The 10567-nt window shown below is 38.5% G+C and overlaps 1 pseudogene; it reads right to left on the reverse strand.

Annotated features, from left to right (window-relative positions):
- Nucleotides 1-845: 845 nt before the first annotated feature.
- On the reverse strand, nucleotides 846-1757 carry LOC124526597 (glyceraldehyde-3-phosphate dehydrogenase-like; annotated as a pseudogene).
- Nucleotides 1758-10567: the final 8810 nt, after the last annotated feature.

Consider the following 10567-nt stretch of genomic DNA (forward strand, 5'->3'; position numbering starts at 1 on the left):
CACATTTAGTAGATTGTCTATTAGTCTTGCTGATTGTTTTCTTGCTATGCAGAAGGTTTTGTTTGTTTGTTTGTTTTTTATGTAGCCTCAATAGTTCATTTTTGCTTCTCTTTCCCTTGCATCAAGAGATATATCTAGAAAAATGGTGCTATAGCCAGTGTCAGATAAATTACTACCTATGGTATTTTCTAAGTGTTTTATGGTTTCAGGTCTCACATGTAGGTCTTTAATCCATTTGGAGTTTATTTTTGTGTTATGGGATGAGAAAGTGACCTTTAACTATGTAATTGTGGGTTTATTTCTGGGCTTTCTAATCTGTTCTGTTGATCCATGTGTCTATTTTTGTGCTAGTTCCATACTATTTTTATTACTACAGCTTTGTAGAATATCTTGAAATCTGAGATTGTTACACCTCTAGTTTTGTCCTACTTTTTCAAGTTTGCTTTGGCTATTTGGGGGTTTTGTGGTTCCATATAAATTTTAGGATTGTTTGTTCTAGTTCTGGGAAAAATGCTGTTGCTACTTTGATAGAGATTGCATTAAATGTGTAGATTCTTTGGGTAGTATAGGTTTTGGTTTTTTTGTTTGTTTGTTTTTTTGGATGGGTATAGTATACTTTATTGATGGTACATGACAAGATAGGGCTCCCCAAGCCCCTCCTCTTCTTTAAGGGTTCTGGGATGGAAATTGTGTAGAGGTTGGGAGATTCTCAGTCTGTTGGGAGATGAGTTGGGGCAAAAACTCCCCACCAGCTGAGGACCTTTCTCTTCCTCTTGCTGGGGCTGGTGGTCTAGGGAACTCTTATTCCTCGGAGGCCAGTTGTTGTAGCCAAATTCATTATCATATCAGGAAATGAGCTTGGCAAAGTGGTTGTTGAGAGCAAATGCCAGCCCCAGCATCAAAGGTGGAGTGGGTGTCACTGTTACAGTCACAGAAGACAACCTGGTGCTTGGTGTAGCCCAGGATGCCCTTGAGGAGGCCCTCTGATGCCTGTTTACCACCTTCTTAATGTCATTGTATTTAGCAGCTTTCTCCAGGCAGCAGGTCAGATCCACTGGTGGGGGCATGGATGATCATGCCAGTGAGTTTCCCATTCAGATCAGAGATGACCTTGCCTACAGCCTTGGTGGTGTCAGTAGAAGCAGGGATGATATTCTGGGCAGCCCTTCTGCTATGAAACCAAAGCTTCCCAGAGGGACTGTCCACTGCCTTCTGGGTGGAGGTGACAGTATGGACTGTGGTCATGTGTCCCTCCATGATGCCAAAGTTGTGGATGACCTTGGTCAAAAGAGCCAAGCCATTGGTAGTGCAGGAGGCATTACTGAAAATCTTGAGGGTGTTGTCATATTTTTCATGGTTCATGCCCATCACAAACATGGGGGCATCAGCAGAAGGGACAGAGATGTTGACTGTCTTGGCCCCACACGTCAAGTGTTCTCCACAATGATGAAGACACCACAGCCTTCTCCACAGTGAGGAAGACACCAATGGATTCCACAACATACTCAACACTAGCATCACTCCATTTGATGTTGGCAGGGCCTCATTCTTGCAATATGGAGATGGGCTTTCCACTGATGACAAATTTCTCTCTCTCAACCTTGACTGTGCCACTGAATTTGCTGTGGGTGGACTCATACTGGAACCATGTATATAAGGTCAATGAAGAGGTCATTGATGGCAACAATATCCACAGAGTTAAAAGCAGTCCTGTTAACTGAACACCCAATATGGGCAAATCCATTTACCTTCACCATTATGTCTTGGGGACATGGCTGGCACTCTACCAGGAGATGCAACTATCTGTCAAGTGGAGAGAAGCATACAGCCTGGCTAGTATAAACATTTTAACAATATTTGTGCTCCCAGTCCATGAGCATGGAGTATCTTTCCATTTGTTTGTGTCATCTTCAATTTTTTTCATCAATATTTATAGGTTTCAGAGTATAGGTCTTTAACCTCTTTGGTTAAGTTATTTCTATGTATTTTATTATTTTGGTGCAATCATAAATGGAATTATTTTCTTAATTTATCTTTCTGCTACTTCATTGTTAGTATATAGAAATGTGACATATTTCTGTACATTTATTTTGTACTATGTGACCTTACTGAATAAATTTATCAGTTCTAGTTTTTTGGTTTTTTTTTTTTTTTTGGTGGAGTTTATGGGGTTTTCCGTATACAGTATTTGCAAATAGTGAAAGTTTTACTTCTTCCTTACCAATTTTGATGCCTTTTATTTCTTTTTGTGCTCTGATTACTGTGGCCAGAACATCCAATACTATGTTGAATTAAATTTTTGAGAGTGGACATCCTTGTCTTGTTCCTGATCCTAAGGGAAAAGCCTAAAATTTTTCACCATTGAGTGTTATGTAAGTTGTGGGTTTTTCACATACGGGCTTTAATATGTTGAGGTATATTCCTTCTAAACCTACTTTGTTGAGGGTTTTTATCATGAATTGATATTGTTATTTTTCAAATGTTTTTACTGCATCTATTAAAATGATCATACCATTCTTATCCTTTCTCATGTTGATATAATATATAATGTTGATTGATTTGCAACTTTGACCCACCTTGCATCCCAGGAATAAATTCCACTTGATCATGATGAATTATTTTTTAAATGTATTGCTGGATTCACATTGCTAATATTTGTTGAGGATTTTTGCATCTAAGTTCATTAGAGATAGTGGCCTGTAGTTCTCTCTCTCTCTCTCTCTCTCTCTCTCTCTCTCTTTTTTTTTTTTTTTTTGAGGGGTGGGGTGTATTTATCTGGTTTTGGTATCAGGGTAATGCTGGCCTCCTCACAGAATGAATTTGGAAGCTTTCCTTCATCTTCTATTTTTTATAGTAGTTGGAGAAGAATAAGTATTAATTTGGTAGAATTCATCTGTGAAGCCATGTCGTCCTAGACTTTTGTTTGTTAGGAATTTTTTTGATTACTGATTCAATTTCATTGCTGCTAATCAGTCTGTTAAATTTTTCTATTTTTTAAAGGTTCATTTATTTTTGAAAGAGAGGAAGAGTGCAAGCAGGGGGAGGTCAGAGAGAGAGGGAGACCGAGGATCCAAAGCAGGCTCCATGCTGACAGCAGAGAGCCCAATGTGGGGTTTGAACCCATGAACAGTGAGATCATAACCTGAGCCAAAATCAGACGCTTAACCAACTGAGCCACCCAGGTGCCCCAAATTTTCTATTTCTTCCTGATTCAGTATTGGAAAGGTTATATGTTTCTGTAAATTTAGCCATTCCATCTAAGTTGTCCAATTTGTTGGCATATAATTTTTCATAATATTCTCTTATAAGCCTTTGTATTTCTGTGTTGTTGGTTGTTCTTTTTCCTCTTTCATTTCTTGATTTTGTTTATTTGAGTTCTTTCCCTCTCTCTCTCTTTCTCTCTCTCTCTTTTATGAATCTGGCTAAAGGTTTGTCAATTTTGTTGATCTTCTCAAAGAACCAGCTTCTGGTTTCATTGATCTATTCTATTGATTTTTTAGTTCTTGCTTTATGTATTTCTGCTCTAATATTTATTCTTTCATTCCTTCTACTGGTTTTGGGGTTTCGTTTATTCTTTTTCTAAATCCTTTAGGTATAAGATTAGGTTGAGATTTTCCTTGCTTCTTGATCTAGGCCTGTAGTGATGTAAACTTCCTTCTTACAATAGCGTTTGCTCCATCCCAAAGATTTTGGTACATTGTGTTTTCATTTTCATTTGTCTCCATGTATTTTTTCATTTCCTCTTTTTTTTTTAAGAGAGAGAATGGGGGAGGGGTAGAAAGAGAGAGAGACAGAGAATCTTAAGCAGGCTTCATGCCCATCATGGTGCCCAAGGTGGGACTCCATCTCACAACTGTGAGATCATGACCTGAGCCTAAATCAAGAGTCAGAAGTTTACCCAACTGAGCCACCCAGGTGCCTCTCATTTCCTCTTTGATTTTTTGGTTGACCCATTCATCACTTAATGGCATGTTATTTAACCTCCATGTATTTGTGGTCTTTCTAGATTTCTTCTTGTGGTTTACTTCTAGTTTTGTGGTCAGAAAAGATGCATGGTATGACTTTGATATTTTTAAATTTTTTGAGATATGTTTTCTGGCCTAATATGTGATCTATTCTGGACAATGTGCACTTGAAAATAGTGTATTATTCTGTTGTTTTAAGATGGAATGCTCTGAATATATCTGTTAGGTCCATCTGGTCCAATGTGTCATTCAAAGCCACTGTTTCCTTATTGGTTTTCCGTTTGGATGACCTATCCATTGATGTAAGTGGGGTGTTACATTTGTTGTTACTATTGTTATATAACTATCAGTCACTTCATTATTTTTATTAATAACTGTTTTCAGAACTTTGAATGTATCATACCACTCTCTTCTGACCTATGAAGTTTCTGCTGAAAAATCAGTTGATAGCCTTGTGGAGTTTCACTTGTATGTAACTTTTTTTTCTCTTGCTGATTTTAACATTCTCTATCACTCCTTTTTGCCATTTTAATTACTATATGTCTTGGTGCGGACCTCCTTGGGTTAATTATGTTGAGGGCCCTCTGTGCTGACTAGGTCTGGATGTCTGTTTCCTTCCTTAAGTTTGGGAAGTTTTCTGCTGTTATTTATTCAAATATATTTTCTATCCCCTCTTCTCTCTCATCTCTTTCTGAGATCCCTATAATGCAAATGTTTTACACTTAATGGTGTCACTGAGTTCCTTTAATCTATTTTTACTTTTTATTATTCTTTTTTCTTTCTCCTGTTCAGCTTGATTATTTTCCATTATTCTAGCCTCCAGGTAGCTGATCCATTCTTCTGCTTCCTCTGTTCTACTATTTATTCCATCTAATGTATTTTTTTAAATTTTAGTTATTGAGTTCTTCATCTCTGATTGGTTCTTTTTTATATTTTCTGTCTCTTTGTTGTGGGTCTCACCGAGGTCCTCCATTCTTTTCTCAAGTCCAGTGAGTATCTTTATGACTGCTACTTTAAAGTCTCTAGCAAGCATATTAGTTATCTACATTTCTTTTAGCTCTCTTGCTGTTATTTTGACCTGTCTTTCATTTGGGATGTATTCCTCTATCTCCTCATTTTTTCAACTCTCTATGTCTGTTACTAACTGCTAGGGAAGTCAGCTACTTCTCCTGCTCTTGAAAGTAGCAGCCATATGAAGGAGAGCTCTAATAGTGCCCTACAGTGCAATATCCCCTGTTCATCAGAACCTGGGGCTTCGGGGGTGTTTCCTACGTGTGCTGTGCACACCCTATGTGGATGAGCCATGTTTACCTTCAGTTCAGTCATCTGCAATGGTTCTGTTTGGCTGTTGTGGGCAGGGTTTTGTTCCTGTGTTGTAAATGAGCCAGGCTGAGGCCATCTTGGGCTTCAGTTGGGCCAGATCAGGCATTTTTCAGAGCTGTAGTAGTGTGAAATTGCAGGGTGTTCTCCCTGTGTTGTTTCCTGAGAGGCTTTCATTGGTGGAAGGTGCCTACAATCAGACCAAATATCTGCCACTAGCCCACTGCTGGGTACCACATTTGGACTGGTATTTGTGTTTATCTTTCTTATCCCCAGTGCAGGAGTCATTTTGGAGTGTTGCTGGCCCCTATCAGTGTTGCTTGCACACTGCCAGGCTTGTGGCATGATTTTATATGGACTCATGCCAGGGGTATGTTGTGGAGGAGTTGTCCACAGGAGAAGGCAGGGCCATGACACTTGTTCCAGCAAGGGCCATGACCATCCACTGTGAGAGGGGTCCTGCAGCTGTCTGGAAAACTTCTGCTGAGGCCGGGCTGGAGGGGGTGATGCATTGAAGAGTGCAGGGGAGGGACATGGTATTATCAAGCTAGGTAGAGAGTTTTCATATTGTACTGGTTCTCACAGGTATCCTTGTATCTGTCCAACTGGGGGAAGAGAGATGGCAGCAATCAGCTCTTTTGTTCTTGGAGAAGTCTTCCTAAAATCCCTGTCCCTCCAGTGTAAGTTTTGAGATTAGTAAACAAATCTCCCTCCTGTATACCCCAGGTATTTTTTCAAACTGCTGCTTCTGTGCTTTATCTCAGCAAGCTCTTTTATGCTGTCTCTTTAAGGGCTGGGAATCAGTTTCTCCTTGCCTTCTGGCTCTCCCAGAGAAGCCCACTGGTTTCTAAAAATCCAAGTGTTAAGCCCCACTGATTGTAAGAATTTGCAATGTTAAGCCCCTCTGGTTTTCAAAGCTAAGTGTTAGGAGATTCATCTCTCCAGTGCAGGTCTCCCATGCCTGGCGTGCAGATGTGAGTTTTGCTCCTCTCCTTTCCCTGTGATTACAATGTCCCTCCCTCCTTGAGTTCAGTTTGGCTCCTGACTGCGTTTCTGCCCTTCCTACACTCTTTTTTTTTTTTTTTAATTTTTTTTTTCAACGTTTATTTATTTATTTTTTTTGGGACAGAGAGAGACAGAGCATGAACGGGGGAGGGGCAGAGAGAGAGGGAGACACAGAATGGGAAACAGGCTCCAGGCTCCGAGCCATCAGCCCAGAGCCTGACGCGGGGCTCGAACTCCCGGACCGCGAGATCGTGACCTGGCTGAAGTCGGACGCTTAACCGACTGCGCCACCCAGGCGCCCCCCTTCCTACACTCTTGAGTGTTGCCTCTTTTCCACATTTAGTTATGGACAGTCTATCCTGCCAGTCTTTCCATTGTTTTATAGGTTATTTACACTGATGTGGGTGTTATCTAGGTGTATCTGTGGCACAGGACGAACATTAGGATCCTCCTACTCTCCCATCTTCCCTGGAAGTCCTCTCACTTTTATAGCAATTATTGAGTTATTCTAAGGTCATTCATTTTCTTGCCTTTGAACATAAGCTCTTTGTAGGTGTTATACTTAACCTCATGCGGTATGTGTATTTGTGATGCTTTTCAAAGTGTTTGCATGTAGTAATTTACTTTTCATATCTGTTGGACACATGAATAAATGCATGGAACAATCTCATACTGCGAAACACATTTTTTGCTATGTACTTTTATACAAGTGCCTTGTGTGATATGTAGAACTACTTTATTTTTCAGATGGGGAAAGTGAGAATGACATGGGGAGGCAACTGTCTTCTTACTCTTTTTTCATGTTCTATTTTTCTTTCCAGATAACCACAATAATTTTTCAAGAAAGGAAAGAATATTTGAGCAGTGATGGTCATTCACAACTCATATCTATTCTCCATTTCTTCCCATCTCATTAAGATAACTTTAAGATAAGATTATCAAATATATTTAACTTTTTAAAGCATGATTTCCTTGTCATTTTCACAGAATTAAAAAAAGGTAAAACAGAATTAAAGTAGATTCAATCTTCTTTTTCAGTTTATTTGGGGCTCAATTTAAGATACTTCAACAAATACATATATTTTTTAACTAAAGATCATATTCAGCTGAAGGCTTCCTTAAGTTATTCATTGGCATGAACACCAGTAATGCAGAACTAGCATTTTCCACATCAACTGTTAAAATAAAATTTAATTATTTTGAACATATACATCTAATGTCTTCTGCACATTCTATATTTATGTAAACAATGTGCTTTTTCTGAAATAATATTTATAATTATAAATGAAAGGTTTATTTAAGAAAAATGAGAGTTTGCAATGACAATATTTGAACAAAGTTATGCAATATGTTCAGTTTCTACTGTCATCTGTATCCTTTCCCTTGGGTATAGATGTATAGCAGCAAATGATATAATGATATAGTACTTTGGAGGGGTTTTACTTATTATTTTTGCACACACTGTGTAATGAGCCAAAAGTTATTACAATCCCTTCCTCTGTTTCCTCCCTTTATTACAAAGATAGCAAAAAGACTTTAGAACCACTTAGAAAGCTTATTAAGTCAAAAAATCCTGATTCAGATCTGGGATAGAGATAAGAATTTCCCTTTCTATCATGATCTTAAGTGATCATGTTGATGCTGGTCTAGGGAACACAAACCACTGCTTTACAACAGAGACTAACAAGCTACATTTATTTACCTCAGTGTCTATGTGACTTTGCATACCTCAAGGGGGGAGTGAGTTATGCTGTAATAACAGTTGCCTAATATAAGTGGCTTAAAAAACAAAGAACCATCTCTCAACTCAGGATTCATATACAAGGAAAGTCATTGTGAACTCATGGGTTCTCACTCCAGGAACCAGGCATATATAGTTGTTATCTGGAGTCTTCAGCAGACAGTAACAGAATGGGAAAAATGTGACAACTTTTACATTGGGATCATAAGGTACAGCTCAGAAATAACATATATCATTTTTACTTAAATTTCCTTGACCAATGTAAGTGACTTGACAATTTCTGAAGGACAGAGGAGGTGAAAGGAAGATACTTAGAAAGAAATGAGCCTGAATGGTAGCAAACAGCTATAAGGCCCATTCTTACCAAAATGATATAATAACAAGTCATTGAGCGAGTGCTTCCTTGGGAGGAATAGACTTGGAGAAATGCCCCTTCTGAGTTCCACCCTCTTTGACATACACTTTTTATTTTTTAAACTGGAATGTAGCTGTGATTTCTGGAGGTACAGCACCCATATTGAGGTCAGAAAGATGAGTAAGATAGAGCCTACCAGACAAACCCGGCCCAGCATCTGTTTTTGTAAATAAAATTTTATTGGAACATAGTCACACTCATTTATTTTTGTATTGTCTATGGTTACTTTCACACTACAAAGGCAAAGTTAAATAGTGGCAACAGAGACCTTATAGTCTCAAACGCCTAACATATTCTCTGGCCCTTTACAGAAAAAGTTTTTCAACTCCTATACTAAGGATTATAGAGCATAAAGATAAACAGAACTTGGATCCTTGATGACATCCTTGATCGCCTATATTACCGTGGATTGCCTTTTCTAGAGGTTTTTTTTTTTCTTTAAACAAAAGAAATATTAAGCCTTATTTATTCAGTCCAGGCTAGCAGAATTTATTAGTCGCAACTGAAAGCATTCTTAACTGCCATATCCCTACAAACATCCTGAGATGCTAAAACACTAGGCATTATCCAAATTTCCACATGGTAAACAGACCCATAGGTAAAAGGATTTGCTTAAGCTCATGTAGCTACCTATTTGGCTGAGTCAGTTCTATATAGCCAGGAATACAGGTCCCCAGGTGAGCACACCATGTAGATGCATTGCAGTCTTATTTTTTTATTACGTTTAGCAAAATTTTAGGAAATGCATCATCATGCTGGATAAGTTATAATAAACACAAAATCATCATAGTGACAAGTTTGGAAGAGATACTTTGATGTAAACACACTGGAATTCCTATTTTTAATTTTGGGTGAAAGCATAAGATTAGAATATAAACAATAATTAATTGTCTGGATATAGAAAAGTACAAGGTCTGGGAAATTTATAAAATGGAAACAGGGCACATATTTTTGAAAGTTTAACTTGTGCCAAGGTTTTGCACAGAGAAACATTATTTAATTCTTATAACAACTAATGTGAGGGAGACATATTTGTATGTCCCTTTACACATCAACAACCCGAAGCTCAGAGTTAAAAAGATGTGTTTAAAGTCACACTTGTAGTTTAGAGTGAGGTTCAGTTTAGAGTTCTTATCTCCTAACAGGCCATGTTTTCTGTCTCCCCCTGTGTCTCTGTCTCTGCCTTTCTGTCTCTCCCTTTCAAATACAGCATGGTGTCAGACAGAAGTAAGTGGATATGTCTAGGAAAGCTTTGTCTTTCATGGGTGCTTCACTTTCCTTTTATTTTCTTTCCCTTCCCAAATAGTTACAAGATTTTCCCCCCAGTGTCACCTCATAGTAATTCTCAAAATGTAGTCCCTGAACCATCATCATCACTATTACTAGAAACTTGTAATGCAAATTCTTTGTCCCACCCCAGATTTATAGTATCAGAAGAGCTAGAAATCCCGGACCAGAAAGCTGTGTTGTAAAATCCCTCGGGTGATTGTGATGCACTAAATGTTGAGAACTACTTCTCTATGGCATTGCCTTCAGGCTCTGATGGCTACCCTCTTACTTCCCTGAGTTCACAGCTGAACAGATCTCTCACCTAAGCATGTGGAGAATGTGAAATATTCTTAGAAGGGAAGAACTCACAGTGTCGTGTACTTTGTCCCTAGAGAGTTTTTAAATCTGGATAAAGGTGATGGTGTCCTGATGATGGAAATGTTTAGTTTGAGGTTGTCTCAGTCACTCCAAAAAACATTTTTTTTTTACATAACACACACTAAGTCTAGCCATACACCAGTGAACAAAAGACAGCATTGCTGACTTCATAGAGCTTATCTACTAGAGGAGGAGATAGAGTTTGATGAAAGAATTTGAATCGAGACTTAACTGCAGTGAAAATGAGTGTTGGAAATGTCTGAGAGATGAGTATTTAGGCAGAGAAATAGCAAGTGTGAGGACCTTGTGGCGAGAATGTGATCAGCAAGGCCAGGATGACTAGAATGGAATGAAGAAGGGGAGCATCTAGGAGATGAAGTAGAGAGATATTCTGGAGAAAGATCAAGGATTTGGGATTTTATTTAACTGTGATGAAGAGTCATTAGAAATGACTTCAAGAGATGATATACTGTA

This window comes from Lynx rufus, unplaced genomic scaffold (genome assembly GCF_022079265.1).
Source record: "Lynx rufus isolate CCGP_SWC_20201006 ecotype Redwood Valley unplaced genomic scaffold, mLynRuf1.p SCAF_5, whole genome shotgun sequence".
In the NCBI taxonomy this organism is placed as follows: Eukaryota; Metazoa; Chordata; class Mammalia; order Carnivora; family Felidae; genus Lynx; species Lynx rufus.